This window comes from Mobula hypostoma, unplaced genomic scaffold, assembly GCF_963921235.1.
Source record: "Mobula hypostoma unplaced genomic scaffold, sMobHyp1.1 scaffold_36, whole genome shotgun sequence".
NCBI lineage: Eukaryota > Metazoa > Chordata > Chondrichthyes > Myliobatiformes > Myliobatidae > Mobula > Mobula hypostoma.
The window spans coordinates 3542998-3550651 of record NW_026948187.1 but is presented as its reverse complement, the minus strand read 5'-3'; the positions used below and the strand labels follow the sequence as shown (position 1 = coordinate 3550651).

The 7654-nt window shown below is 44.8% G+C and overlaps 1 long non-coding RNA gene across 2 annotated transcripts in view; it reads left to right on the top strand.

The window, feature by feature from the left end:
* Positions 1-2835: 2835 nt before the first annotated feature.
* The window catches only part of LOC134341674 (uncharacterized), a 45025-nt gene continuing 40206 nt past the window's right edge, over positions 2836-7654 (top strand). For both annotated transcript variants that reach the window (XR_010016835.1, XR_010016834.1), the window contains exon 1: positions 2836-2968. This is a non-coding gene — a long non-coding RNA (uncharacterized LOC134341674). The remainder of the gene's footprint in view (positions 2969-7654) is intronic.

Below are 7654 nucleotides of genomic sequence, written 5' to 3'. Positions count from 1 at the left end.
CTACACTTTGCCTACTGACACATCTAATCGACAGGTGATGCAACAGAAAGAGCTCTGCACACCATCCTTACACATCTGCAGAACAGGGATGCTTATGTGAGAATGCTGTTCTTTGACTGAAGTTCAACATTCAACATCATAATTCCCTCAGGGTCGACAAGAAGCTCAGAGACCTCGGCCTTCACCCCGTAGCTGGATCCTGAACTTCCTGTCAGATCACCAGCAGGTGGTAAGAATGGCCTCCCTCACCTCTGCCCCTCAACACAGGTGCCACTCAGGGCTGTGTACTAAGCCCCCTCCTCTACTCTCTGTATACTCATGACTGTGTCACCACCCACAGTTCCAATCTGCTAATTAAATTCCCTGACGACACTACATAGATTGGCCTCATATCAAATAATAATGAGGCAGCCTACAGAGAAGAAGTTGTCACCCTAACACAGTGGTGTCAACAAACCAAACTCTCCCTCATTGTTGCAAAAGCAAAGGAGCTTATTGTGGACGACAGGAGGAATGGAGACAGGCTGACCCCTATTGACATCAATGGGTCTGGGGTTGAGAGGGTGAATGGCTTTAAGTTCCTCAGCACAAACATCACCAACGATCTCACATGGTCTGTACATACCGGCTGTGTTGTGAAAAAAACACAACAGCACCTCTTTCACCTCAACATGGTTAACAAAGTTTGGGATGGGCCCCCAGATCCTAAGAAATTTCTACAGGGGCACACTTGAGAGCATCCGGACTGTCTGCATCACTGCCTGGTATGGGAACTGTACTTCCCTCAATTGCAGGAACCTGCAGAGAGTGGTGCGGACAGCCCAGTGCATCTGTAGATGAAAACTTCCCACTATTCAGGACATTTACAGAGACAGGTGTGTAAAAAAGGCCCGAAGGATCATTGGGGATCCGAGTCACCCCAACCACAAACTGTTCCAGCTGCTACCGTCCAGGAAATGGTACCGCAGCAAAAAAGCCAGGTCCAACAGGCTCCGTGACAGCTCCTTCCACCAGGCCATCAGACTGATTAATTTACCCTGATACAGATGTATTTCTATATTATATTGACTATCCTGTGCACACACTATTTATTATAAATTACTATAGTTGCAGATTTAGACAGAGATGTAACATAAAGATTTTTACTCCTCATGCACATGAAGGATGTAAGTATTAAAGTCAATGCAAACTCGGGCTGTTTTCTCTGGAGCTGTGCAGGCTGGGGTGAAACTTGATAGAGGATTGAAAAGATTACGAGAGACAAAGGTAGTGTAGAGAGACAATAGCTTTATCCCCAGGATAAGATGTCTACGACCAGAGGTCATGTGTTTATGGTGAGAGGGGGCAATATTAAAGGAGTTGTGAGGGGCAAGTTTTTGTACTGAGAGAGTGGTGGGTCGCCAGAATGTGCTGACTGGGGTGGTAGTAGAGGCAGATTCATTAGGGACTTTTAAGAGATGAGTGAGAGGAAAATGGAAGGATATGGACATCATGTAGGCAGAGGGGATTAGTTTACTTGGCCATTTGATTCCTGTGCTGTTGTATTCTACGATCTCCATCCTATGTCAAGAGGTTTTGGGTTATGGAGGCAGAAATAGTGAGTGGGAACCACATCTCAGCTGGAGCCCAATGTGGGAAATGTGAGATCACCCACTGCAGGAGGAAAAACAAAACTACTGAGTGTGTTTAAATGGTGAGGGATTGAGATGCAGTGGGTAGGGAGGGAGGTCAAAGCTACATAGTATTTATTGTAAAAAAAATTATTGGATATCAGAGTGGAAATTACTTTAATGATTATTTGGGCTCTGTTGAGATTATACCTGGTCCCCATCATATCACGGGTTATGTAGACCAAAGGGCAAATTGCCAGAGGAACTTTCCGAGTCAAGCAGCATCTGTGGAGGGAAATAGACTGTCAACATTTTGGGCCGAGACCCTCCCTCTGGACGGGAAAGAGTCAGAAAAAAGAGGTGAGGGGTGGGGATGGGGCAAGAGCTGGGAAGTGAGAGGTGGATCCAGGTGAGGGGGGAGGTGGGAAGGTGGAAATAGTGACGGGGTGGGAGGTGAGTGTTTGGGGCAACACGGGGCTGCAGAAGATGGAAATTAATTCCATAGAGGATTAACAAAGAGGTTAGAGAGTATTTGTTGTAGAAAATGCAATGAAGATTCACCAGACTGATCCCTGGAGTGGTGGGGTCATCATATGAAGAAAGATCAAATGCGATAACCCTTTCATTTAGAGAATCGAGGACTGAGAGTTGAACACATTGAAATGCATAACATCATTACCGGTTGAACCAGGGATCCCAGTCTCTGAAAAAGGGGGTGGACTGTCCGGGACTGAGATGAGAGGAAATGTCTCCACTCCGAATGTCTGTAGTCTCTCCCCACAGAGGGCGGTGAAGACTCAGTGATCGTCCTCACATAAAACAGGCCGGCAGATGTGTGGAGACCGAAGGGATCGAGGAAATGAGGATCGGGCAGAAACATGTAACTGAGATGGGAGAGCAGCCGACATCTCGTTGATGGTTGGAGGGGCTGAATGGCCTCCTCCTGCTGTCTCTCACTTGGTGATGTTACATTGTTCCTGTCCAGGAATGCGACATGCAATTAGTATTCATAAACACAGTGGTGAGTTCAATGAAACCTGCACATTTCCCGTTTGGGTGCGAATTGTATGTTGGACCGCGACCCGTGACTCTGTGACCCAGGAGGGTGAGGGAAATATTTTAAAAAGTAGCTAGAAATAATTGATTCAGGAAACGTGGAGCAGAGGCGCCCCAACGGTCACGTGATCCCGTTTACCGCAGATCGTTAGCATCTGCGGGTTTGTTTCTGTAGCTTAGCGCATGCTCAGTCCATTTTGTGTTGACGTGGTCGTCTGCAGGGTCGGGCTCGGGAGAGTACCCTCGCCCCACTGGGGTGGGGAGCCGGGGGAGGAGAGGTCGCTGACATCAGGTTCCCATCGGTGAGTACTGAGGTCGTTCCGGAATCCGGAGATTTGATGTTCGGCAGTAATGCCGTTAACTCCCCGAACTGTCGGCTGTTTCATTTTTACATCCGCTACATTTTTAATATGTCCCTGTATATGGGCTCCGCAAGAGTGTACACGCTACACTGAACTCTCCCTGCAGAATCACGGAGGCAGCGACCCAGGCCGTCTGTTTCCACATAATAAATTGTTGTTAATGGGAGATCAACCCACCGGTCACGTGAGGCTGCTGACCCAGGCCCCGCCCCCGCTTTGATGACGCGACAATCCCACCACGCATGCTCACTGTCCTGACGGGCGCTGGTTTTCCCTCCGTTCTTTGTCGAAGCGGGTCGTGATCGGGTGAGGCATCTCGACCCCTTAGAAAGTTGGGAAATAGTTGAAGTGAGAGTGAATGTGTCCGGAACTACCAGTTACGCCTCTGTCAGACCGAGTCGTAATCACTCCAGGTCTGGCAATGTGCTGTCAGCAGCCCAGGTCTTTAAAGCCGCGCACATTCCCTCACAGTGTTTCCTCATTTCAAGGTCTGGCATCTTCTGAAGTAATTTTAGGTCAGTTCTGATATTTCCTTGCTTGGCTGGGTTGACAATTCCCTCCCTTTATAAGATGCCCAAGTACTTCGTGCTGGAGTGATTGCAGAAACGTGGAATTACCATGAACTACAGCAAGAGGCCATTGATTCCTCTGGCTATGGGAAGCTATACTGATCTACTTACCCTCGAGTATATCACGGTGCAGGCCTCTGGTGAGAACAAACCCTACTGAAACAAAATGTCCCGACATCACATTTCCTTCAGTCCTCACTAGCCAAGAGTTTACATTTGCATACGCCAGGTCTTATCAAATACTTTTCTACTTTTTAAATTGTCAGCACATATGAACCAGCAATTAAGCTGAAGTTGGAATTAGAAAGAAGTTATGTTACATTTTGACCCTATACCAAAGGGATGGGTTATACCTGAAATTGAGAACAAATCTCCTTACAGGCAAGTCTGCTGGAGCTGCCTGGGTTGGTTTAAACTCGGTTGGCTGGGGGATGGGAACCAGAGTGTTCTATCAGATGATGGAGCAGTCGATGTAAAGGTAGATTCTATGTTCAGAGAGACTGTGGAAGGATAGGTTGTGGACAGAGCATCATGTGGATGGGTTGAAATGTGTTTACTTCAATACAATAAGTATTCAGACTAAGAGGAACTCAGAACATTGTTCAGTACATGGATGGTACATGTTATCACCATTACACGGTCTTCACTTTTACATGGACAGGAGTGGCTGTTTGATGTTCCAGGGTTTAGATGTTTCAAAATGCTTATGGAGGGAGGTGAAAGGGGGACAAGTGTAATTGCAAATCAGAGATGGTATCACACTACAGAAACAGGGGACATCATGGAGGGACCATCTACAGGTTTGATGTGGGAGAGAGAAAGTCAGAAACGGGAAGGAAGCAATCACTCTGGGAGTAATTAACAGACCACTCCCCCTCCAGATGTCTATCAGGATAATGAGGAGCAGAAATGTTCGCAGCTTTTGGAAAGGTGCAAATATAACAGGTTGTTATAATTGGTGACTTCAACTTGTATCGTTTTCCAGCTCCATATTCCAAAATGTTTAAATGGGGCGGAATGTGTTATGTGTGTTCAGGAAGGATTCCTGGTTGAGTATGTGGTTGGGCCAACTAAATGCCATTACCATATCAAGAACTAGACAATGAAGCTGGTCAGGTGACAAATGTCTTGGTGGGTGACTATTTTGGAGACAATGACCATAATACCCCAGCTTTTATCATGGTCATGGGCAAGAACAGGGCAGATGATATGGGAGAGTATTTAATTAGTGGATGGATAATTATGATGTCATTGGTCAAGAACTTGGGCAAGTAAATTGGGAAAAGAATTTCTCAAGGAAATGAAAGTCGGAAATGGGCAGGTTGTTTCAGGGTCAATTGCAGGGGGCTCTGGATAGATATATTCCTCAGACAGGGAAAGAATGTCCGGATAAGTGAACTATAGTTCACAAGAGATGGGAATGTGTCATCGAGGAGAAAAAACGTTCTTTAGGTTTAGGAAGCAACATTCAGTCAATTGTCTTGAGAATTATAATGTAGCTAGAACTAAGGTTAAGAATGGACTTAGAGGTAGAAAAGAACTTGAAGCCCAAGGCGAGTATGATTAAGGAAAGCACCAAGGCACGCAGGGAAAAATCCAAAAGATGCTGCCTGGATTAGAGATTTCATAAGGAAAGGTTGAGTGACTGAGGTTGAGGTGAATTGATAGAGGTGTGTAGATTGAGAGGCATAGATAGAGTTGACAGACAACACCTTTTTTTCAGAGCACCAGTGGCTACCAGAGGATATCTGTATATGGAGTCAGACTCTATGTGACCATAACACAATGTTGCAACAGAATGGTACTGTGCTGTAATGTTCTCTATTCTCTGGTTAAAGTGCCTATGACCTGGTTTTTCAGAGCTGTTCCTGGTGAGTCCACTAGGGGTTCGTCTATTCCGGATTGAGTGTTGTGCAATGAACCACAATTGATTAGAAAGCTTCAGGTAAAATAATCCTTTAGAGGTAAGTATCATGGAATTGGCACTGAAATTTGAGGAGAAGCTAGAGTCAGATATATCAGCATTACAGTGGAGTAAAGGGAACTACAGAGCCATGAGAGTGAAGTTAGTCAGAGCTAATTGAAAAAAGAACACTGGCAGGGATGACAGAAGGACATCAATGGCTCTAATTTCTCGAAGCAATTTGGAAGACACAGGACATATACATCACAAAGTGGAAGGATATTCTAAAGGAAAAATGACACAATCGTGGCGAACAAAAGAAGTCAAAGTGAACATAAAAGCCGGAGAGAGGGCATATAATAGAGTAAATATCAATGGAAGGTTAGAGGATTGGTAAGCTTTTAAAAACCAACAGAATTCAACTAAAAAGTCATTGAGAAAATGAAGATCTAATACCAATCTAAGCAAGCGAATGCGATTAATGAAGATACCAAACGTCTCTTCAGATGCCTCTTCAGTCTCTTCATAAAATGTGATAGAGAGGTGAGAATGGCTATCAGACTACTGGAAAACGAAGCTGGAGAGTTAGTAATGGGGGACGAACTAAATAATGTTTTGCGTGGTGGCAGTTAAAGGTGTCAGGGATCATGAAGTGTGTAAAATTTTCATAACTAGAGAGAATGTTCTGGGGAAACTGAAAGGTTTGAGGGTAGATAAATGACCTGTACCAGATGGTGAGCACTTCAGGGTTCTGAAGGAAGTGGCTGAAGAAATCACGGAGGCATTGGTAATGGTGTTTTAAATATCACTAGGTTCCGAAAGACTGGAAAATTGCAAATGCTGCATCACTGTTCATGAAGGGAGAGAGGCAGGAGAAAGGTAACTATGTGCCAGTTAATCTGGCCTCAGTGATCGGAAAATGTTGGAGTTGGTTATTAAGTATGAAGTCTCATGGCACTTGAAGACATCAAAAGGCATCGTCAGCATGGTTTCCTCAAAGGAAAATCTTGCCTGAAAAATCTGTTGGAAGTATTTGAAGAAATGAAAAATAGGATAGATAAAGGAGAATTGGTTGATGTACATGTTTTGGTTTTTCAGAAGTACTTTGGCAATGTGCCGTAAAAAAGACTGCTTAACAAGTTACGAGCCCATGGTACTACAGGAGAGATTCCAGTAGTGATAAAGCAATGACTGATTGACAGGAGTCAAACGTACCAATACGGAAATATTTTCTGTTTGGCTGCCGGTGACAAGTGGTGTTCCGCAGGATCTGTGTTAGGACCGATTCTCTTTATGCTATATGTCAACGATTTTGATGATGGAATTGATGGCTTTGTTGCAAAGTTTGCAGATAGGATGAATCTCGGTGGAGGTGCAGGTAGTTTTGAGGAAGTAGAGAGGCTACAGAAGGTCGTACAGATTAGGAGAATGGGAAAACTAAATGGCAGAGGGAATACAGTGCCAGGAAGTGTATGGTCATGCACTTCGGTAGAGGAAATGAAAGAGTCGACTGTTTTTGAAATGGAGAGAAAATACAACAAAAACTGTGGTAAAACTGGATGGAAGTCCTTGTGCAGGGTTCTCTAAAGGTTAATTTGCCATTTTAATCTATGGTGGGGAAGGCAAATGCAATGTTGGCATTTATTAGATTAGATTATGAGGACACGCAGTCCTCTTCTATTGTCATTTAGTAATGCATGCATTAAGAAATGATACAATATTCCTCCGGTGTGATATCACAAAAACACAGGACAAACCAAGACTGAAAAAACTAACAAAAAACGCATCATTTTAACATCTAGTTACAACAGTGCAACAATACTATAACTTGATGAAGAACAGGTCATGGCACAGTAAAAAATGTTCAAAGTCTCTCGAATGTCCCACATCTCACGCAGACAGGAGAAGGAAGAAAAATCTCCCTGCCATGCCCGACCACAGTCCGACTCTGAGTCGTCCGAAAACTTCGAGCTCCGATCAGCCCTCCGACACCAAGTACCGAGCACCATCTCTATTCAAACGATTTGACCTCAGCCTCGGTCGCCAGCAGCAGGCAAAGCCGGGGATTTTGGGGCCTACCCTCCGGAAGATTCTCGATCACGCAGTAACAGCGGCAGCGAACAGGCGTTTCAGAAATTTCTCCAGATGTTCTCC